The sequence below is a fragment of the Eublepharis macularius genome, chromosome 8 (genome assembly GCF_028583425.1).
Source record: "Eublepharis macularius isolate TG4126 chromosome 8, MPM_Emac_v1.0, whole genome shotgun sequence".
Taxonomy (NCBI): domain Eukaryota; kingdom Metazoa; phylum Chordata; class Lepidosauria; order Squamata; family Eublepharidae; genus Eublepharis; species Eublepharis macularius.
The window spans coordinates 59323940-59349366 of record NC_072797.1 but is presented as its reverse complement, the minus strand read 5'-3'; positions in this window follow the sequence as shown (position 1 = coordinate 59349366).

Sequence of the window (25427 nt, the reverse complement as noted above, 5' to 3'; positions counted from 1 at the left end):
AGGAGTATGTCCCCTGAAAATTTTGAATATTTATTTTGCAAAATTCCACCCCCATCCCCCTGGATAGCCCCCATAGTTTCCCCCATATGGAGTAATGGAGATTAGAGGTGGCTGGGGGCACCTTCTTTGGGGGGGTATAAAATGGCTCCTCAAAGTTCAATCTTTATGAAACTTGGGGGATCATTAGAGAACAGTTAGGAGTAGGTTCCCAGCAAATTTGGTACAATCCAGTCCAAAAATGCCCCCCCAGGCTCCTGGAAAGCCCCGAATTGCATTTCCCATTGGAAACAATGGTCAAATTTTACAGAATTTGCTCTGAACTGCCTGTAGTGGAAATTGTGTAAAAATACTGTGTATCAAGTAGTTTTAATTGTTGTATCATAGGTTCTGCCTACTTGCCCTGTTCATGCCAGGGCCTGAATATGATTGCTCATGCCCGGGCCTGAATAGGATTTCTTACTTGAATATGCCTTGCTAAGCTATACTGTTGTCTGCTGACGTAAGTTCTAGCCTTACTGATGTTTTGAGTACAAGGGTACAAGGATTTCCAAAGAGGTCAAGCAAACTGGCCACAAGGCTACTAAATTAATACACCTTACAGAAAGGGAGACAAGCAATAATTTCTTGAACTGATGCCAGCATCTCCTTGATCTGCTGTGCTGGCCAGGGACACTGAGAGCATGATTTGGTCTTATTTTTATTTATTTATTTAATTCGATTTAACCTTCCCTTTGTGACTATCAATTAACTTCTCTTTAATCATCCCTCGTTTGAAGAGAATTAATGTACCAGGGCGTCATATGAAAGTTTAACCTATATAAGTCTTGAATTCCCTCTCAAATGGGATCTCAGCATGGACTGAGCTGCAGCAAGTGCCGTATAGAACTGGGCCAAATGAGTCCTCTGTTGCTGTTAGAAGGGATCCCCCAGCAACTGAAAGGGTGTTGAAGAAGTGTTGCACTAGGTGATACACTTCCTTTGTGTTGTTTGTGTGACTTGTTGGATTTGTGTACTTATTTCTTTCCTGTATGTCACTTGTTGTTTGTTATTGAATAAATTCTTTTTCCTTCTACACTGGTGTGTTCATTGTATCCAAATCCTTAAAAAAGAACCATCTGTCCTCTGGCAGAACACTGCCAAGGAAGATTTGAGCATGCACAAAGAGAAGGTGCATCATGGGATATCATCCCCCATCTCGGAGGAAGAGGAAGGAAACCTGTGCCAGTCCTTACATGGGCTCCGTGTGGTTGAAGCGTGAGAGTGAACAGGAAAGTAATGGGGGAAACACATGTAAGTGCAATCATGTGTTGTCCACATGTAATTCATCTCGTGTAGTTCATCTCAGAGTTTTTACCTCATTGGAATATGTCAAATTTTACATTTGAGAGTCATAAATTCACTGTTTGCTCATACAGCATGCAGATTCATTGACCTTTGCTAACAAAGATTAGTGTTGCATTTATGGGAGCCTAGGATCTTAACTAAGGAATTTATTTCATGTTTTTCATCTTTCCTTGATAGAAACAGAAACTTGCAATGTTATTAATACCATTAAAATAAATATCCTGTAATACCTTGGGTATGACCAAAGAGCTCTTCATGGAGCAGTGCTTTATAGATGGTAATGTTGGCACCATTTTTGGGGTGGTGCCTGGGAAGTGTGGAGTGTCAGGGGATGTGATATCTCATCCTCCATTAGTCTTAGAGACCTCCACCCTCCACCATCATATCTCCATGTCACTGTGTTTGCCCAATTTCTATGACTACAGCAACCAGTGAAATTCTTAGAGTGTTACGAAGGATGTGATGGCACTTCCAGTGGAGGCTAGAACAATGTGATATCACTTCCAGGTGATGCTCTAGGAATCCCTGTAATATCTGTGGTCTTTAACATAGAGACTGGAGAAATTCATAGTGTCATAATCAGTGCTATTTCCCTCCATTTTTCTCCTGCTCCTCAAATCAGCAAGGGAAGGGGTTTGGGGTGAGGCTGAGAGTTTGAACAACATTCTGAACATACATTTGAATTGCAGTTAGCTTGTAGCCTGATCAACAAAAGATGATCTGAAGTGGATAGGAGAAAAGTGCCTATATATTTTCATTTTATCTTTATTTGCAGGGCATTTTTCCATGTGTTCATATTTGCATTACCAATATGCTTTTGGAAGCTATTCTATGAAATCCACCATTCTAGACACAGCACTGTAGCAGAAATCTGGGAATTTCTTCTACATATCTAATTAATATTATAAAGGCATCTGTAATTCTTTGTATTTTCCTTCAAAAAAACCATCTATCTCACCTTGTGTCACAGGCTTCTCACATCAAATAACTGAAATTGGAACTGATAAAAATAAAACCAGCAAGTGGATACAGAGTGAACTCGGGTTTGGTGCATGCTATTAATTACTGTTGTTTTTATGTGTGAAATCTAGAAGAAGATAGCTTGAGACAGACATAATTGTATCAGAAACAAACATATGTTAAATAATAGCTTTTGTCTCACTGAAAGAGAATCAGAAAGAAAACATGGATTCTTCAAGGTCACATTTATATTTAATAGTTGTTGAAGCAAAGAGCACTAAGAGCAGCAGTAATCCATGACATCTGAATACCCCAAGAAAAACAAAATAATCATATTGATAGCTCCCACTCACCCAAATATTACTCTTGTATGCAGATACAGCATCTTATTATTTATTGTTTTATTTTTTCCCTACTCTTTTCCTCCAAAAAGTTCAGGGTGGCACACGCATTTCCCCCTTCGCTTTATTTTCACCACAAAACAATGTAAGCTGAGTCTCCATTGCTATCCAGCAATCTTCATGCCAGATTCCCTCTGTGCCGAAGTCCCTCTGTGACCAGAAGTTTCCTTTCATGAATGGAATGAAGAAAACAACTGTTAAGGTATGTCTCATAGAGTCTATGAAGTCTAGATTAATAGACTAATAGTGCAATCCTATGCAGAGGTATTCCAGTCTCATGCTATTGAAACCCATTTCTCCCATTGGTGATTTATAATCCCATGTCATTCAATATGGTTAGGGTCTTATCCCTCAGCATAAACTACTCTTTTGTCTGATAGTATCTGATGCTCATTGTGTGGGTCTCATTTCCAGAGCCATCATTCTTTTGATTAGGGGCATGTCAGCAAATCAAGATCTTGATGCTTGTATCCTTGTTGCATCTTACTAACAACTGATGTCATTTTCCTTGCAGTTTATGCAACAGCAAATGCTATACAGTTCAATGTTAGCTGTATGTTATATTAAAATGCCTCACTTTGGAGGTCAAGAGGAATGACCAAGTCAATAAACCATATTCTGATGTGTCTTCTCTTCTCTGTATCATTTGATATGTTGTTCCTTTCTATTGCAAATACAAAGGGTGGATGGCAATTTTCTGTTCTCCAAATAATTATTCTCAGGTATACAATCGGAAAGAGGCAGATGGTATTGAAGCTGCACTGGCTGTCACCCTACTGACCGCCTTTCCTTTGTGCCTGAAAATAACAGATTTTATTTTGTGGTCTGAATGTAATCAGTTGTCATATGTGAGTGTCAGTGCAAGCTGCTTTTATCCAGTCTTCAGGATTTGGACCTTAAAACAGAGGGCTAAAGCCCAAATAGTAGTCATTTTTATTCTTTCAAAAATGTATATGCCGTAACAAGAGACCAGCAACTTTCCCAAAGGGAAAATGCTACCCATTCCATGAACAATGGGGTGCTTATCAGGCCTGATTCACACCTACAGGAATATCATTCACTGTCTTAACACTCAGTGTGTAAGAGGCTTTCTCGATAGGCACATGGCAAATCTGTGTGGAACAGTATCACTTCAGACTAAGGGTGAAGTCTGAAATAGGTCTCCTCTACATAACAACAACAACAACAACAATAATAATAACAACAACCGTGTTCATATATAGTGCCATTCTGGGAAGATTAGTGCCCACTCAGAGCAGTGAACAAAGTCAGTGCTATTATTATTCCCACAATACAGCTGGTGAGCTCGGGCTGAGAGGAGTGGCTTACCCAAGGCCACCTAAAAAGCTCTTGGCAGTAGTGGGAGTCAAACCAGCAGCGTGCTGATTAGCAACCCAACCACTTAACCACTGTGATACAGCATCTCTCATTTTTCTAATGGAGTAAGTCCCAATGTATTTAATGGCAATTACTCCCATCAAAATGTTCTTAGGATTACAACCTTAGTCACTGCATTCCACCAGCTCTAATTTAATTCAAGCAGTGCCTCATTATAACTTAAAGACCCAGAGGATGAACTAGTCTCCCACCATAACCTATCCTCTCATTTACCCTTGTATTATTCTGCATGCAGTGGTCCAATACCACTGATCTTTCCCAAATCAACTGGCCTCTCAACAGTAGAGCTCTGTGTACTCAGTGCTGCATGCAGGGACTAAATCATCCCCCTAATATTATAAGGGATTTCTGTTTTTTTAAAAAGGTTTATACAAGCCTGTCTATTAAAAATCTACCACATTTGGACTTCCGGTTTGGGATTCATGGAGGTCTAACGCAGCTCCATTTGCGGAGCTGACCGGACTGCTGTTTTAAGCGGCCGGCGGGGTGAAAATAGCCCGCGGCCGACTGCTCTCAGGCGGAGAGCAGGCAAAGAACGCTCGAGACCCTAGGGCGCGTTGATCTCGGACGAGGGGGGGCTCTACACAACGGGTCCCCTCCCGATCCTTGAGGTCCCACCCTGAGACGGGTCGGCTACAATCTCTGCGGCAGTTTTGGGGCCAATTCGGCTGGCATAAGACCTACATACCCAAGCTTCGATTGGGGGAAGAAGTGGAAAGGAGAACTTGAAATCGAAACAGCGATTACAACCCGAGAAAAGTGAAGGGAAGGTAAAGATCACTATCTTCCGATACGGGACAGATTGATAAAAACAGAGAGGAAAAAAAGTAGATTTTTAAACTGCAACAGACTAGTGAAAAGGAGGGGAAGCCTCGGCAGGAGTTGCATTAGAAAAGAGACTAAGTTTAAAGAAGTTATTAAAGAAATTGGACTATTGTTTTGAATACCTGTGGCTTTGGAGCTGTGAGAAAAAGACACCATCGCGAGATCTGCTGTGGGAAGACGGGAGACAGGAAGTGCGTAACAACAATAGAGCGGCTGGAGAGAAGCGGCCCTGGCTGGAGGGCAGGAAGAAGGGAATCGCCATCTTTGAGAGGGGAAGGGCCGCGGCCTCAGCAGAAAAGGAAGTAGGCCATATTGGATTACAAAATCATAGAGAGACCATAGAGAAAAGACGCCCGACATTTTGGACCCTTTAAAATTAATTTATGCAAGAAGACCGGGACATTTGAAATAAAAAAGGCACTAAATTTAACGCCACGGAGTTAAGGAAGAGAGCGGACTCGTGGGAGCGAGCTAAAGCAAGCCCCACGATGTCGAAGAAAGAGTGGCAATCGGCAATAGAAAACCTGGATAAAAAACTTTTGGAGGTGATTAAAGAATTTAAAGACATGAAATTGGAGCTGATTAAAGAGGTTAAACAGACAGTAAAATCGGAGCTGTCAGAAGTAAAATCGGAGCTGTCAGAAGTGAAGAAAGGTATGGAAACAATACAAAGTGAATTACAAGGGACGCAGCAGAGAGTTAAAACAGTAGAAGGAGCGATGGAGAACTTAGCAGATACACAACAAACAGAGATGAGGCTGATGAGGGGAAGGATGGCGGTTGCGGAAAGCAGACATATGGAGAAGCAGCTGAGATTTCGCGGCCTGCCGGAAGTGGAAGGAAAGACAGCGCAAGAACAGATGACGGAGGTGTTAGCTGAATACCTGGGGAAGGAGGAGGAGGATGTTGTGGCTATCCTAGATGTGGCATATCGTGTGAATTCGAGAATTGCAACCCAGAGGAAACTACCAAGAGACGTGATTGTACAATTTACAACAAGAAACATGAAAGAGAAGATTGTGACTAAACAGTTTCAAGATCCATTGGAGATCGATGGCAAGACAATTATCATAATGAAGGAACTACCCAGATCAGTGTTACTAGATCGGAAAAAATATAAAGCGCTAATCCAGATGCTGAAGGACATGAAAATCAGGTACAGATGGGAGCTCCCAGAGGGTTTGTCCTTCGAATTTGGAGGCGCCAAAAAGCGTATCAGATCTGAGCGGGAGATGGAGCGATTTATAAGGGACAATGAAAAAGACTTACCAACAAGATTATGAATATGGAGTGTAAAGTATTATCTTGGAATGTAAATGGACTAAATTCACCGAATAAGAGAAAAAATATTTTTCACTGGCTACTAAAACAAAAATGTGATATTGTTTGTTTGCAAGAGACTCATATTCGAAAACAGGATGTAAAATATCTAAAACTGGGAAAATTGGGCAAAGACTTTGTAGCGGCCTCAAGTAAAAAAAAAAGAGGAGTGGTGTTGTATGTAAAAGAGGAGCTACAACCAAAATTCATAATGAAAGATGTGGAAGCCAGATTTGTAGCAGTGGAATGTACTTGGAATTTAAAAAGAGTGTTGGTAGTCGGAATCTATGCACCTAACGGTGCAAAAGAGAGCTTCTTTGAGGATTTGAGGAAGCATTTAGATGATCTTTCATATGACCAGATAATTCTTGCTGGAGACTTCAACGGAGTGACAGATTTGGAACTGGATAAAAAGACTACAATGGCACAAAAGAAAAGAGGATTATTACCAAAGCTCTTTTTTGAGTTGATTCAACAAGAGACTCTCGAAGATGTATGGAGGAGAGAATATCCTAAAAGTAGGCAGTTTACTTTTTATTCTGCAAGGCACTCCACATTATCAAGAATTGACATGATCTGGGCCTCAAAAGATTTGGCGTTATGGACTAAAGATGTAGAAATAATGCCGATGGTAGGCTCAGATCACAACCCAATTATGTGGAAGCTGGGGAAAAGGAGGAAAAGGAAAGCATGGAGAATAAATGAGGATTTGTTACAGGAAAAAGAGAATATGGAAATATTGAGAAGAGAGACAAAGTTTTTCATTCAATATAACGTGAATAAAGAAGTACCAACTGATAAAGTTTGGGATGCTTATAAGGCGGTTATAAGGGGCATACTAATGGACTTAAATGGTAGAGCAAGAAAGAAGAAAGAGGAGAAGAGACAAGAGATTGAGGAGAAAATAAAAACTAAGGAAATACAGTTAAAAAAGAGACCAGGGAAAAAGAAATTATACCAGGAAATTAAAATATTGCAAGAACAGCTAACAGCAATGAGTAATAAAGAATTGGAGTGGAATCTCAAAAGGCTGAATCAGAAAGTGTTTGAGGGTGCAAATAAACCTGGGAAGTACCTGGCATGGCAACTGAAGAAGAGAAGGGAAAAGAAAACAATAAATAAAATTTGTGAAGATGACAAAACGTATTTGGAACAGAATACCATTAGTAGAGCCTTTTATAAATTCTACGCTAAACTGTATAATAAGAAAGAAGTAAATAAAGATTCAATAGCGTCATATTTGGAGAAAATGACACTTCCAGAAATTTCGGATGCTTGGAGAAATAAACTGAACAGTGAAGTAACGGATGAGGAAATAAGTAAGGCAATACAATCTGCAAATCTAGGAAAGGCGCCAGGGCCAGACGGACTTACGGCTAAATTTTATAAGACTATGGCCAACGAGCTGGCACCATTCCTAAAGGAGGTGATCAATGGAGTTTTAAGGGATCAAAGGATTCCAGACACTTGGTCTGAAGCGAACATATCATTGATCCCAAAAGAGGGCCAAGACTTGACTAGTGTGAAAAATTACAGACCTATATCGTTACTCAACAATGACTATAAAATCTTTGCGAAGATACTGGCGGAGAGACTGAAGGGGTGGCTTTCGGAAGTTATAGAGGAGGAGCAAGCAGGCTTTCTGCCAGACAGACAAATAAGAGACAATTTAAGGACAGTGATTGATGCTATTGAATATTATGATAAGCGTTGTGATAAAGAGGTTGGTTTCTTCTTTGTTGACGCTGAAAAGGCATTTGACAACTTAAACTGGGACTTTATGTTTGCCACTATGGAAAAGCTACAATTAGGAGAAAGATTCATCAGAGCAATTAAGGAAATTTACAGAGACCAGACTGCAGCAATTGTGGTGAATGATGAATTGACCAAGAAATTGAACATAAGCAAAGGAACAAGACAAGGTTGCCCGTTGTCTCCACTGTTGTTTATTTTAGTATTGGAGATTCTGATGATACAAATACGACAAGACGAGGAAATTCGAGGAATAAAAATAAAGGACTATTCATACAAGGTCAGAGCATTTGCGGATGACATAATGTTAATTGTAGAGGATCCACTGGAGAACATGCCAAAAGTGATAGATAAGATCAAGGAGTTTGGAGACTTGGCAGGTTTCTTCATTAACAAAAAGAAGTCAAAGATACTATGCAAAAACATGACCAAGCAGAAACAACAATTGTTAATGGAAACAACGGATTGTGAAGTAACAAGTAAGGTGAAATATTTGGGAATTGAACTGACTGCAAAGAATATAGATTTGTTCAAGAATAATTATGAAAAATTGTGGATTCAGATTGAGAGAGACTTGATTAAATGGAATAGGCTGAATCTGTCATGGTTGGGTAGGATTGCAGCGGTTAAAATGAATGTGTTACCAAGAGTGATGTTTTTGCTACAGACAATACCAATCATCAGAGACTCTAAACAATTTGAAAAATGGCAGAGGAAAATATCAGATTTTGTATGGGCAGGCAAGAAGCCTCGAGTGAAAATGAAAGTTTTACAAGATGCAAAGGAAAGAGGCGGAATGCAACTGCCCAACCTGAGACTTTACCACGATGCAATCTGCCTAGTTTGGTTGAAAGAGTGGATGACATTAAAGAACAAGAAACTATTAGCCCTAGAGGGATATAAAAAAATATTCGGATGGCACGCATACCTATGGCATGACAAAGTAAAGGTCAACTCGATGTTCCTGCACCATTTTGTACGGAGAAGTCTATACACAATCTGGAAGAAGTATAGAATTTACCTACAAGAAGGAACTCCTTGGTGGGTGGTTCCATATGAGGTGATAGACCCGAGAGCTGTTGATAACGAAAGACAATGTTTGACTTATAAAGAAATAACTAAAATAGAAGCATCTAAACTTAGAATAAAGACGCAAGAGGAACTATCACCGAACTACGATTGGTTCCAGTATAGACAGATCAGAGATTTGTATAACTCGGACTCTGTAAAGGGAGATATACGAATAGAGAATTCGGAACTAGAGCAGACCCTTCTTAAAGAGGATAAGAAAAGAATATCCAAGGTATACCAAGTACTGTTGAAATGGTATACTGAGGATGAGACAGTTAAAACACAAATGGTGAAATGGGCTATAAATTTTAACAAAGAGATAACAATGGAGGCATGGGAATACTTGTGGAAGACTACAATGAAGACAACGACATGTACAAATATTAAAGAGAATATCTACAAAATGATCTATCGTTGGTACATGACACCAAAGAAGATTGCGCTAGGGAATTTGAACACTTCTAATAAATGCTGGAAATGTAGGAAGCATGAGGGCTCCCTCTATCATATGTGGTGGTCGTGTGAGGTAGCTAGGCAGTACTGGGGGGAAATAATAAGAGAAATGAGTGAAATTTTACAATTTCAAATAAATAAGAACCCAGAACTCCTGCTACTAAACTTGGGAATGGAGGGAATTCCAGCCCATCATAGGACGTTGATATTTTATATGACAGCAGCAGCTAGACTTTTGTATGCGCAAAAATGGAAAGTACAAGAAGTGCCAACTATTGAAGATTGGACCTACAAATTGCTGTACATGGCAGAAATGGACAAGATGACAAGAAAACTGAGAAATCTGGACTCAGGGCAGTTTAACACAGACTGGGAGAAGCTGAAACAATATCTGGAGAAGAAATGGGAGGTGGGAGGAAAACTGTGGCAGTTTGAGAATTACTGAAGTATAATAAAATGTAGAGGGGGGTGACTTTACCGGGGGGGGGAAGAGATAAATGTGAATTTATAAGCAGCTAGATCAATAGATTGATATATATATAGATATATATTGATTAATAAATAGAATAATTGATAGAAAATAATTAAGGATAAGGATTAAATATACGGATTGAGTAACCAACAATATTTTCTTGTTTTGATAAGATTTGTATAATGCACCAAACTGAATGTATAGACGAGTCAAATTGATTGACTGTGTGACGAGAGTTATATAGAATTACCATAAAAAGATAGAATGAGTAATATATAGAGAATAAGTCAAATTGTTTGATTTAAATGTGTAAGATTTTTATGGTTTATGATATATAGGTCTATGATATATAGAAATATTTAAAATTGGAAAATGGGATAAATTGTATATTCAAGATGGAAACAAAGACTTACAGTTTGGGTATATAATAAGAAAAGTAGTTAAGGATGTACTGCTTAGTATAATGGAGAATATGAATTTGTTTTAGATAGAGAAATTTAATAGAAGTAAGGGAAAAGGGACAAAGGGTTGGAAAACTGTTGGAAGTCAACAAAAGGGGGGGAAAGGGAGGGGGTTAGAAATGAAAAATTTGGGGAAAATTGAATGTAAATGTAAAAATAATGGATTCTAACCCAATAAAAAAATTTTTCAAAAAAAAAAAAATCTACCACATTTGATGAGTTGGTGATATGTGTGGTGTTTTAACAACTGCATTTCTTTAATCCAGGCCAGTGTTTGAGACTGCCCTAGTTGACTTTAGGATTTGGTGTGGGCAGGGACAGGGGAAGGAAATTGTAGTTGCAGCTAGGGAGGGTGAAGGAATGGAGAATGAATAAAAACACGTGCCTGTTGGAAACAATATTTCCTAGTTATTTGTAAGATAGATGGGAGAGATATAAGATATAAGGACAGATGGACTCACATTCTAGCCGTATTTGAAGGAGCTGTGACTTGAGATGGGCATGGACAGCAATACACACACAAAAAAAGCTATTTGCGAACAAGCTGTTCGTGAGGCCCCATTCTAAACGAACAGGTGGTCGTTGCAAAACTTGTTCATTGCTGTTCGTTGCTGTTCATCAAGCCAGACAGGTTGGCACCTGCAATTAATTCCCTTGGCAACTTAGGCAGGGATTGTCTGAACTCTGGTTGTTGTGGATTTTCCAGGCTGTAAAGCCGTGGTCTTGGCATTGTAGTTCCTGACATTTTGCCAGCAGCTGTGACTGGCATCTTCAGAGGTGTAGCACCAAAAGACAGAGATCTCTCAGTGTCACAGTGTGGAGAAGATGTTGGCAGGTCATTTATATCTACTCAGGAAGGTGAGTTTGGGCTGAGTCATCCTGTAAGAGTTTCCCAGGGTGTGGAATGCTAATGGAGGGAGGCTTCACTGTATCCTGAGGAGGTTCTTTTGCATATGGATTGGTGCTTGATATGCTAATCTTCTCTGCAGGGCTATTGTAGAATGTAGAGTATTTTGTTAGCCTGGTGTTTTTTAGGACTGGAAACCATGCTCTATTCATTCTTAAAGTCTCTTCTTTCCTGTTGAAATTGTGCTTATGCTTATGAATTTCAATGGCTTCCCTGTGCAATATGACGAAGTAGTTGGAAGTGTTGTCCAGTATTTTAGTGTCCTGGAATAGGATACTGTGTCCTGTTTGAGTTAGGCTATGTTTAGCCACCGCTGATTTTTCCGGATGGCCAAGTCTGCAGTGTCTTTCATGTTCTTTTATTCTTGTCTGGATGCTACGCTGTGTGGTCCTGATGTAAACTTGTCCACAGCTGCAGGGTATGCGGTATACTCCTGCAGAGGTGAGGGGGTCTCTACTGTCTTTTGCTGATCGTAGCATCTGTTGTATTTTTCGGGCGGGTCTGAATACTGTTTGTAAGTTGTGCTTTTTCATAAGCTTTCCCATCTGATCAGTGATTCCTTTGATATATGGCAAAAACACTTTTCCTGTGGGAGACTGTTTTTCCCTAGTTGTTTGATTTTCCCTAGGTTTAATCGCTCTTCTGATTTCATTTCTGGAGTAGCCATTTGCTTGAAGTGCGTGGTTTAGATGATTAGTTTCCTCGTTGAGAAAGTGTGGTTCACATATCCATCTTGCACGGGCTACTAATGTTTTTATTATGCCTCTTTTCTGTCGAGGGTGGTGATTGGAGTTTTTGTGTAAGTACCGATCCATGTGAGTTGGTTTCCTGTAGACCTTGTGACCTAACTGAAAGTTTGCTTTGTGGATGACCAAGGTATCTAGAAATGGAAGTTTACCCTCGATTTCTTTCTCCATGGTGAATTGTATGTCCAGGTGGATATTGTTGAGGTGGTTTAAAAACTCTATCAATTCTGCCTCACCGTGGCTCCAAATGATAAAGGTATCATCCACGAACCGGAACCAGACTGTAGGTTTGTGGAGTGTTGATTCTAGAGCTGTCTTTTCAAAATGTTCCATGTAGAAGTTTGCTATAACTGGGCTGAGCGGGCTTCCCATGGCCACCCTATCCATCTGTTCATAGAATTCATTATCCCATTGGAAGTAACTGGTTGTCAGACAATGGTGGAATAAGGCTGTTCATTGCCCATTGCTCTTTTCTACTAGTTATTCCTGTATGGCATGAAGGACACAATACTGGCAACATATGAAAAGTCATGAACCTCAACATACAGGAATACTGCCACAATGACAAAAGCCAGTAGAAAGTAAGCAACATCATACCGCAAGACATTTTCTTTTCCTTTACAAAGTTCAGCAATTTCTTCCAAACTCCACTCACAGGACCATGAAATTACATTAAAGGTGGCAAATTTTGCTGTGCAAGCCATACGGATTAGGAAGTATTTTACAGGGGGAAATATTTAAATATTTTATAATGTTAAGGATTTTAATATTTAATAATTTGGTCTTAGGCACTCAGGTTTTAAGGTTTTAAATATTTAAGACTCTGTACCCTGAAATTTTAGTGAATAGATTTGTAAATAATATGACTTACCATGACTGGGTTGTATGCTATTATTGTGTGGTCTATGACCGTAATAAAGATTGACTGACAAACTCCACTCACTTCAACAACGTTACTCACTCTTGTCAGCAACAGAACAACCATAAGCACTTAGGGGGTGAAATCCTTCCATTCCTGCTGGACCTGCTTGCTGAATCATTCTAAATGCTGCAGTGGCCATTTACGCAGACACTCAAGTAAGTTTTACATATTGCTGCAGCATAGGGAGCAAATATGAAACAAGAACTTTTCAGGTTTTTCCATAGTTATTGAACAACTCACCATTCCCCTGGTATGGCACGAGGAACTATTATGTTTGAAAGACAGCTATGGACAAAATTGCCTCAAACTGATGTCCCATGCAAAAAGGCATCCCTATGTCAACATGATGAGAAGGCAAAGCTCACAATGAAACAATATGCTAACCAACGGAGGTGAACCATTGTAGTACCTTTCAAAGTCAGAAACTTTTCTTATAAACAATATTCAGCCTTGAAATAAACTCTCACTGCCTTTCTATCCTGAACCATATCAAGTCATGCATATAAATGGAACAATGATCACTGGGTAGAGGGGAAGCCATAGAGTCACAACAAATGTATCTCACATCGAACCACTTTATAACACCTTGATTCCCATATCAGATTATGATGATTTCATCCACAGTGACCATGTTACCCATTCTAATAACTCCATTGTACACAGTCCAAAAGTACCATCCGCTCCAGAAACAGGAAATCAGTGTTACCTACAAAGAACCAGATGTCATGCTCCAAGCTATTTGCAAGACTATATCACATAAACTGAGATATGCATATGGGATTTTAACCCTATCTGCACAATTATTTCCATGTGTTCATTGGTACAGTTTGTTCTCTTTCTTTTCTTATAAATCTGTTTTTTTTACTTTATTGGTATTCCTAATAAGTAGCTAAGATGTCTTTTAGCTTGCCACTTATTCTGCCAGTTTATATCTCTGCCTTGGTAAGGGAAAATTTTGAGGATAATTTGGTTTGGTTTATAAATCAAAGTTTGATGGCTCATCTTGGTTCCCAGTTGTGAATACTTATATGGGTATTTAGGTGGATGAGGATTCCAGGGTTCACTGGTTACTTCCTTCTCTTGCTTATGAAGAATATAAGAAGTCAATATGTCTAGTTTTTTTGTAGATTTCATCAAGAGATTTGGCTATAAGATATATTTGGTCTACCAATATACTATCGTCCCTCATTTTAATATCAATGTCACTTCTTCTGTTGGCTACTTCTTTAGGTCCCATGCACTCTTTCAACTCCTGATCACCTGTTTCAGCATCTATACCACCGAATAAGGAGCATTGTAATAGTAAGTAGCTCACTTCTTCTCTTGGTTACTTCCCTAAGTCCTATGCTCTCCTCCAACTCTTGGTCACTATCTTGCTGTAACTCCTTTTCAGAAGTATCCAAAACATCGAAGCAGTTTCTTGTCTCTATCTCCCCCAAATCCTCCAGCTTGCTCTGTTTTGTTACACATTGTATTCCTTCTTCAGGGGCATATCTGCATTTATTCCCCATCCTAGTGTTATAGTAGGGTATAATATTTAGCTGTAGTTAAATATAAATATAAACTAGAGTTGAGTACTAAGTACAGATTAATATAATATAATATAATATAATATAATATAATATAATATAATATAATATAATATAATATAATATAATATAATATAATATAATATAATATAATATAATATAATATAGAAAGGCAATGGCAGTACCAGGAAAGTACAAAAATGTGACTAATTTAGCAGTTGTTTTTTCCCTGCATGCACTTTGGGTTCACTTTTCATTCAGACATTTTGAAAGCATCATGTACTGAAGAACCTTACTGATACTTTAATATTTTCATCTACATATTTTGCTTCAATGCATTATGTAGCTCATCTCTGACAGCTTTCTCCTGTTTTCATTCTTTTTCAGATTCTTGTCAATGAAAATACTTTTAAAAAATAAAAATTAGGTCATTCCAACCTCTTTGTCTGAAATATTGCTTCTGAACATTTTCAGTAAGCTTTCTGGTTTCCTTCACTTTTCAATTATTATTATTCCATTTAACTTCAGCATCCCTAAAACCTCTGCCAAAATGCTGCATTAACTTTTAGAGATATCTTTTTTCAAACTATAGGAAGTTGATAAAAAGTGAATACCATTTATATATAATGGAATGTTTTTAAGTGCTGTGAGTGAGAGAGAACAGATGTTTGTAAAAGAAAGGGAAAACTGCAGAAAATATTTAAAACCTCTGACAGTGGCTTCAGATATATTTTAGGGATTTTATAAAGTTTCTGCTCCAAGGATTTATCTGTTTTGGAAAAGAATATTCAACTGTAGGGATCATATCTTGTGGAAAGCATTTCTTTATTGACTTAAACCTGACAAAGCTAAAACGAATGTTAATTTTTTTTAACATATTTTTGTTTTATCTGTGCCATTTGCTGCAGACCTGAACTAAGCAAACAAAGAATCATCTCAGGTTTGCCACAAACATATACATTGCCTTTCCATTTTTAAAAGTCTCATTTCTGTCTCAAACTGTTAGCCAACAGAGTCCTGTCATCACCTCTTCTAAAATGCACAATTTTAAAGGTTTTAAAATTCAAGACCCATTATTTGAAAGGGTAAAAAAAGGAACTGCCTCAACCACTGGTAGAGTCCCAAATGGCTGTCTAATTCCCAAATGTTTTACGATTTTGCTTCAAAACAAAATGTACACTCAGACATATTAATAAAGTATATAATCTACGGTGTTTGCTGAAACTATACAAAGCATTAGTCCTTGCTACCTTTGTATAAGTTGTAGTCCTTCAGAGTAATTTGATATATTCTTCCAGCAGATTTTCTACAACCAAATTTCTCTTTCATGCTTTGAAAGCCCTAGATGTATAGCAATGAGTATTCAAATACCTTCATGGCATAGCAAGAAATGAAAACAAAATAGTTGCACTAGATTTTGGAAATATTAGCTTTTTTATTAACAGAATACTTCATATATCTTAAGCAGTCACCATGAAAAAATATAGAGCGCTTCCCACATACAGTTACATTTTCTTAGAAAGAAAAGTGTACAAATGAAATTCTCCTGCACAAGCATCACTGAAATGGATGGATGTGGAGGCTCTTATGCCATTGTGCTGTACTCATTTATTTCAATGCACAGTGAAACTTTGTAGCCTCTGACTTCCAGTATTTTTTTTCAAATATATTGGAAATTTGTTAGGGGCAGGGGGAATCAGCAGTTTAAAAATAATATATATTGACAGTCTAAGGCCAGCTAGGATTGCCAGATGGGGTCCATAGGAGAGGGGGTGGCAGCACTCACCTCTTAAAAAGTAGTAGTTCCCTCCTGCAGCATGATGATGTCATTACCAGGGTGACATCATCACACCACCCTGCTTCTCGGGCAGGTGGCCTGACCAGCCACTCCTGGGTGATGCTGCATGGGTGCAGGAGGACAGCTGGGCACCCAGACTGTTTTCCCTGGACAGAGCCCCAAATACTGGACTGTCAGGGTGAAAACTGAACACCTGGCAACCCTAAGGCCAGCCAATAGTTATTAGCCTTTATGAAATGATTATTCCAGAATGTTTTTTAAGTCTAGAGAAACATTACACATATACATGAAGCTGTGATATTGGAAAGTACCCAGAGTTATCTTCAGACTCATAAATATACATACTCCTGGAGATATGTAGCTATTGTATACTGTCTCTTAGGCCTCACAACCAAACTACACGAGATGAATTACACACATACCACATGTGAATGCACTTATATGTGTTTTCCCATTGCTTTCCTGTTCACTCGCACATCACAGTCACGCTGCACTTGATCTGCACTCGATCCCATGCTCACACTGGCACATGTTTCTTCCCCATATCTCCCAGATGAGAGATGGTATCCTGTGATGCACCTTCTCTTCACACATGCTCAAACCTTCCTCTGTAGCTTTCTGGGAGGAATACTTGTTTACTCAATAGTGTAAGCAGTTGGCCCAGCCTCCGCCATCTTTAATATTTATTTATTTATTTATTTAATTACATTTTTAGACCACCCTCCCCGTCAGACGGGCTCAGGGCAGTTTGACAACAAATTAAAAACAGTAAAAACATTATAAAAACATTAAAACATCGTATAAAAAAACATTAAAATTGGCGGGTGTAGAATATTAAATATTAAAATGCAGCATTGTCCTGCATGGGTGGTGGAGGGTCTTCAGTGGTATGGCCAGCGAGAGGACAGCCTAGCCCCCACCAAATGCCCGGTGGAACATCTCCGTCTTGCAGGCCCGGCAGAAAGATAACAAATCCTGCCGGGCCTTAGTTTCCTCAGACAGAGAGTTCCACCAGGTTGGAGCCAGAACTGAGAAGGCCCTGGCTCTGGTAGAGGCCAGGCGGACCTCCCTGGGGCCAGGGACCATCAGCAAGTTCTTAGTGGCTGATCGAAGCGACCTCCGGGGAACATATGGGGAGAGTCGGTCCCGAAGGTATGCTGGGCCCAGTCCGCATAGGGCTTTATAGGTCAACACCAAAACCTTGAACCGGACCCGGTACTCAACCGGTAACCAGTGCAGCTGACGGAGGATAGGTGTTACATGAGCCATAACTGGTGCTCCAGCAACCACCTGTGCAGCTGCATTCTGAACCAGCTGCAGTTAAAATAGCCATTTTAACATGACTGCTTGTGAAATTAAATGGCACTAGGCCTCTGAATTTAAAATGGCAGCGTGTATTGCAGCCAGAGGATTGCCAGCTAACAGTTGCTGAGTCCTGCCTGGGTCACCCAGGCATGAATGGAATGCCACATAGGAATGTGGAGAGATTTGCAGTGATTAGTTTTGCAGTTTCTCCAGCCCCTAAGGAATCCAGTGCAACAAAGGTCTTGCAGAGTCATCCCTACTTAACACATTCCTTTCCCTCCTTCCGTGATAAGATCTCCTGTCCTTGATTGAGGAGCTAATCAAATGGCATTCGTAAGTACTTACTGTTCATTCCTGGACAGGTACATTCCCCAACTAAATTAATCAACTTAGCTCCGGTGGAGTTCATTAACAAACTGCCCCTTTGTGCAGTGCTAGAACAAATTTTGCATTCTCTTTCACATGCCCTGGCAGCTACCAATCAAGGTAATCAGACCTTTTGTTGGTCCCAGGAACTGGCCATTGGAGTCTTTGTTCTAGCAGCTAGGTGAGCCATCCCACCTCAGGGCACATTTTACCCTATAAAGAGTAGTTCCCTGGCTCATTCAAATTTTACATGCTTATTGGATCCAATGTGCCTTTTCCTTGAGGTTTGCCCTAAGCCTCTTCCTCTCCTGGCTAAGAACGCTAGCATTTGAAGCTCTCCCTCCACAGACTTCCCTGCTCTCTGGATAGGTAATTATCACTTTGCAATCCCTCAAATCTATTCCACCTTCACCACTGTTTTTCCTAGGCCTTTTGTGTGTTTGCATGCAATCTTGTGTGTATGCATTTGCCCCTTGAATAAAAATTATCCTTTAATTAAGAACACCAGCTTTGTGTGTGTATCCTTGGGAAAGGACTCCGTAAATTATTGGTGAGAAAGATCCCATGGTTACTGGCCTCTTGCATAGCTGTCTTCCTTGCCTGCTAATTCCCCCACAAATTCTCTTACTCACAAGGAGACCAATTCAGGTAACAATAGGATGTATCGGGGGGAAGGCAGATTTCCTGGGCAGGGCTAAAAATGGGGGCTCCACACCTCTGCTGTTGCAGCTCGGCCGCCAGGAAGGGGGAATGTATGCAAAGGGTGGTGGGCAATCACCACTTTGCCATGGCAGCATTTCTTGCTGTCAGCCAGAATCAACTCTTTCCTGCCTGTTTGTTCCCAGCCACCTCTGATCTCTATGGGGGCTATCCAGGGGTATGGGGGTGGCATTTTAAAAAATAAATCTACAAACTTTTCAGGGGACCTACTGCTAAGTGTCCTCTAAAGACCCCCCAGGTTTCAGGGAGCTTGGACCTTGGAGAGCCATTTTATGGCCCCTCAAAGAAGGTGCCCTCAGCCACCCCATTTGTTCCCGCTGAGTGGAAAAAACTGACAGCAACTGGAGAAACACATAGATCATGCCTTCCCTAGGGTCCAATCACCCTGAAACTTGGGGGGGGGGGTCTTTAGAGGACAGTTAGTAGTAGGTCCCCTGCAAACTTGGTGAATTGTGGACCTCGGAGAGCCATTTGAGTTAGAAGTAGGTTCCTTGCAAATTCTGGGGATTTTGCTTGCAAAAAGCCACCCCAGCCCCCTAGATAGCTCCCCTAGTTTTCCCCATAGGGAATAATGGAGATTGGAGGTGGCTGGGGGCACTTTCTTTGGGGGCCTATAAAATGCCCCCCACCAAGTCTAATCTTCATGAAACATGGTGGAGTCTTTACAGAACAGCTAGGAGTAGGTCCCCAGCAAACTTGGTAAAATTCGATCCTAAAATGCCCCCCCCCCAGACCCCTGGAAAGCTCCGAATTGCATTTCCCATTGGAAACAATGGCCAAATTTTACCATTGATGAGCCATACTGGAGAATGAGTATCCCCAGAGTAGTTCAAAGGTGGAATCAGCTGCCTAGGGAGGTGGTGAGCTCCCCTTCACTGGCAGTTTTCAAGAAGAGGCTGGATGAATATTTGTCAGGGATGCATTCACTATTGTCTGTTCTCTAACAGTACCTGCTGCACCAAGTACTAAAACTTATAATGAACTGATAGCTCTGTTGAAGACACATTTTTGCCCAACACTATTTATTACTCTAGAGAGGTTCTATTTTTTTTAAGCATGATCAGCGACCTAGTGAAACTATAGCAGAATACATTGCGGAGCTCCTTCACCTTGCTGAATATTGTTAAGTTGTGGATTTCCTGGAAGTCATGTTATGAGATCAACTCATCTGTGGAGCTAAGGCAGAGTCAGTACACAACAATAACATAACAATTATCTGTTTTATGACAACTGAGAGACCTAAGTCAACATAAGAAGAGCCTACTGGATCATGTCCATGGTCTTTGGCCCAGCATCCTGTCTCACACACTGGCCAAGCAGTGACTCTGGAGGGCCAAAAACTGGGCACAGAGGCTGAGGCCTTCCACTGATGTTGCCTTCTGTCACAGGTATTTAGAGGTTTACTGTTTCTCAATGTGAATGTTCTCTTTAGTCACTATGGTGAGTAGTCACTGATAGAGCTATCCTCAACAAATCTATTAAATCCCTTTTAAAGCTGTCTATGCTTGCTACCTTCACTACATCCTCTGGCACTGAATTCCACATTTTAATTCATTGTTGTGTAAAGTGTTTCTTTTTGTCCTACTGACCATCAGCTCCATCAGATGCACTTGAGTTCTTATATTTGAGGAGAGGGAGAACAAGTTTTCTTTGTCCACTCTCTTTATCCCATGCATAATTTTATAAATATTAAGCCCTCCTCTTAGTCATCTCTTTCCTAAACTGAAAAGTACCAGACTCCTCAGCCTTTCCTCATAGAAAGTACCTATCTTTAGGAGAGTGAACTAGGGATTTCTGCATATTAGGAGAGTCCTCAAATATGTCTGAAAACATTTTTGTGCAAATTAAAAAAGACTTCATCCCCACAGACACCAAATTTTCTGGACATGCCCTAGAAGTTGTTGAAGGCAGGTAAACTTCACTTGAAGAAAAAAAAAACAAAAAAATAGTAAGGGTGGGAAAACTGATCTGCTGAATGCCCTAAGAGCTTCTAATATTCTGCTGGAGGATTTAGATCAGAGACAATTTCCCAGTCATTTATCTCTCTGTAATTCTTTATGGTTCCTAACTTGTATAATAAAAAAACCCCAAATGGCAGAACAAGAGTTTTACACTGGCCAATCTTTCTTGAGCAGGATTGTGAAATCTTTTCATTAGTATTGGTCAATTATGTACAATATGTTATGAAACAAAAATATTTTGTCAATATACTTCATGCTGCTTTGATGTGTGAAACAAAATTGAGGGATTTAAAAATTAAAATGCCACAGCATTGATCTACTATTAGTTGGTCATTATGTAAATAGTTTTTTACTGGATGGGTCAATACAATCGGATTAAAACACATGTACAGTTCATTTTATTTCCCACAGATATATTTTCCCCTCCCCTCCCCTCCCCCTTTTCCATATTGACTTCCAACAGCACTCCAACCCCCCATTATTATTATCACATTATTTCTGTACTATAGTTGTTCTTATCTCTTATTGGTAAAGATCTTAACTAAATCTTATCTTACTTAATATCTTTAAAACCCTTTGAAAGACCATAATTGTCCCTTAACATCCCATCTCTTTTCCATATATTTTTTAAATTTTTTTCAATCTTCCAAAAACATACTTGGATCTTGATCTTCTAAATTTCTTGTTAACTTGTCCATTTCAGCCATGTACAACAATTTCCTTGTCCATTCTTCAATTTCAGGTATTTCTTATTTCTTCCAGTATTGAGCATGTAACATTCTTGCTGCTGTTATCATATAATATAACAATGTCTTATCATTTCTATTAACATCTTCTAATTGCAAAGATAATAACAACATTTCTGGATTTTTAACAACATTATACTGAAGTATCTAAGACATCTCAACACAAATTTTAGACCAAAAGTCTCTAGCCTTACGGCAAGTCCACCACATATGAAATAGAGAGCCTTCATGCTCCTTACATTTCCAACACTTATTAGATAGCTGTTTATTGGCTATGGCTAATTTTTTCGGTGTTAAATACCATCTATATAGCATTTTGTAGCCATTCTCTCTTATACTGGTACATGTTGATATTTTTTTTTTTTTAATATAATAAATTTTATTGAAACATTTGTTGCAACCAATAGCTTACAAACAGTAAACATCATTACAAAACTGATTATAAGATCAGTATACACTACAGAGATATTCTTGTATTCTTATTAGTTGTCATAAATATAACCATGTGTTTACATTATTATACTATTAATTTAGTAGAAAGAGAGATATCCATTGTTTGTCATAACTTGTAAGATTTTTGATTTAGGTTGCAGATTATTCTCTTCTATGTATTCCAGAAATGGGAGCCATTTTTCAATAAAACCAGTATTTTCTATGAAGTGTTCTGCATTTTGTATGTCATTGCTTATTTTTTCTAATATAAAATGGTTCCAAACTTTAGAGAACCAGGACTCAATAGTTGGTAGTCTTTTTGATTTCCATACTGTCGCTATAGCACTCTTAGCTGCTATAAAGAATGAGGCAACAAGTTCCTTTCTGATTTTAGGGATGTGTACATTTTCCCACAGGTCTAAAAAGATCATTTTCGGGTCAAAGGGGATTTTATATTTAGTGATGTCTTTAATTTTCATTAGTATCTCCTCCCAAAATTGTCTAATTCCATTACATTCCCACCAACAATGAGCAAAGGTTCCCTCTTCTCCACAGTTTTTCCAGCATTTTGGGGATGATCTAGCTGATATTTGTGCTAGCTTTTTGGGTGTCAGGTACCATCTGTGAATCACTTTAAATGTTTGTAGTTTAGTTACTATGATTTTTGAGGTAAATATTCTAGACGACCATATTTTCTTCCAGTTCTCCGAGGATTGTTCAATTGCACAGTCTCTGCCCCAGCTAGATTGACAGCTTAATTTCTTGTTCACAGTGGTGTTTAGAAGTAAGTTATATAGTTTAGCTATCATTCCTTTTTTTTGATGTGAAGATGAGTTTAGGATTTGTTCAAATTCTGTTAAGGGTTCTTTCATGATGTTACTTAGCTTTATTTTTTCTGCCATGTGTGAAAGTTGTAGGTACTTAAACCAATGTAGTGTCTGTTTCATTTTATTCTCTATATCCACTTTCTTTAGGAGACCCGATTTGGTGGTGATGTCAATTAATCTAGTCATTTTTGCTTGCTGTAAAGTTGTGATAAGTGATTGGTCCCAACCTGGCTTAAACCATTCTTGATTAATAAAGGTTGAGAATCTAGATATTTTTGGAACGATTTTGGTCTTGATTTGGTCCCATGTCTTTAAGATAGATGGAATCAAGAAGCTTTTTTTGAAGTTTTGTGGCCTGTTACTTGGTTTATTCCAAACCATATCTTTTATGTCACAGAGTTGTGAAGGAGGTTGTATGATCTTAACCCAATCTGGTTGAGGGGAGTTTGAGGTCATTTGCAAGAGGTTAACCAGTCTTGCTGCTAATTGATACAGATGTAAATCTGGGTAATTAAAACCACCATTTATTGATTTCCGTCTCATAGTGGTGAATGCGATTCTCGGATGTTTATTCTGCCAAAGAAATTTATTAATTAGTATTTGCCATTGAACTATTTGAGTTCTGTTAATAGTGAGAGGGAGTGCTCTGAACATAAAAAGAAATTTTGGTAATATAAATGCTTTTATTAAATGGAATCTGTCATACCATGTAAATTTTATCTTATTCCAATTGATAATATCTAGTTTAATTTGATTTATTAATTTAAGATGATTCAATTTTATCAGATCTGTCAAATTGGGGGTGATTTGAACTCCTAAGTAAGTAAGATGTGTTGGGGACCATTGGAAACTGTATATTTTATTAATTTGTTGGATCATTTTGCTGTGGATGTTAATGGCAAGATAGTAAGATTTTGTTTGGTTGATTAGTAATCCTGATATTTCTCCAAATTTTATGAGTAAAGATGAAAGATAGGACAATGAGTTAAGTGGTTTGGTCAAATATAACATCATGTCGTCTGCAAACAAGCTAATTTTAAATTCTGTGGAGTCAACATGTATTCCTTTTATCTGGTTGTGTTCTCTAAGGGCAGTTGCGAGGGGTTCTAGGGCTATTGCAAATAAGAGAGGGGATAGGGGACAACCTTGCCTTGTACCTCTTTTAATAAAAATATTTTCTGAGTTCATAGCATTTAATTTGATGTTTGCTATGGGTCGGTGGTATATTGCTCTTATTATATTCAAAAATTTTTCTCCAAATTGCATATGTCTCAATGTTTTAAATAGGTATGATGTTTCTACCGAATCGAAGGCTTTTTCGACATCGAGCGATAAAAAGATGGCTTCCGTATTGTTTTGGTTGCAGTGGTCTATTAAGTTTAGTGTTTTGAAAATGTTATCTGTAATGTCTCTTTTTGGTATAAATCCTGATTGGTCTGTGTGTATATATTTGGATATGAATGTATTTAAACGATTTACTATAATGGAGGCAAAGATTTTATAATCATGGTTAAGCAATGAAATAGGACGATATGATGCTGCTTTTAGTGGATCTTTTCCCTGTTTATGGATTACTATGATGTCAGCTCTCTCCCATGTGGGTGGCATTATACTCTTATCCAGAATCGAATTGGCTAAATCAGTTAGATGAGTTGCTAACAAATTCATATACTTTTTATAAAATTCTGCCGGAAATCCGTCCGGCCCTGTAGCTTTGTTATTTTTGGCAGCTTTAATTGCATCCGTTGTCTCCTGGATAGTGATGGGTTTTTCTAGAAGATTACAGTGTTCTACCTTTAATTTCTTAAGATTTTTTAGTGAATTTAAAAATTGGGATATTTTAGTTTGGTCCGGATTTTTTGAGGAATATAATTGTGTATAAAAGTCTTTAAAGACCTTAAGAATTGATTCTGGTTTGTACTGCATTACGTTCTTACTGTTATGTATTCTGTTGACGTTGTTTTGGGTTCTCTTTTGTTTTGCTTTATTTGCTAGAATGCGTAGATTTTTAGGTGTGTTGTTCCAATGTGTCTGTTTGATAGCTAATAAATTTTTGTATACAGTATGACTTTCCAAGGTTTCTAGAATTTTTCTTTGTGTTAAGAGATCCCTATATATTTTTTTACTGCCTGTCAATTTATGTTTGTTTTCTAATGCCTTTATATTACTCATTAACTCACGTTTTTGTTTCATTTTTTCTCTATTAATTTTAGCTGCGAGGGCAATTATATGACCTCTAGTCACTGTTTTAATTGTGTCCCAGAATATGTGTGTCTCAATTTCTTGTGATAAGTTGTCTGTAATAGCTGTTTCTATTATTTTCCCAATTTCTCTAGTTGCAAATTGATTGAATAATAAGTGTTTTGGTAGGCACCATTGAGTATTGTTCTGTGTTCTAACGCCTAGATTGAGTGTCATGGCCACCCATGCATGGTCTGAAATTGTATTGCTCCCTATTTCTATTTTCTCTACTTTATCTATTATATTACTAGAGCTTAAAAGGTAGTCTATTCTAGTGTATGTGTTGTGTCTTTGTGAGAAATATGTATAGTCCTTTTGTCCTTCATGATAATGCCTCCATGTGTCTATTAAGTGATGTTTCTGTAGAATAGCTGCTAATTTTGTTGGTTTATTTTTTTTTGTCATGTGTGTTTTGTTGAAGTTTGATTTGTCTAATTGGTGATTCACTATATAATTTAGGTCTCCTCCAA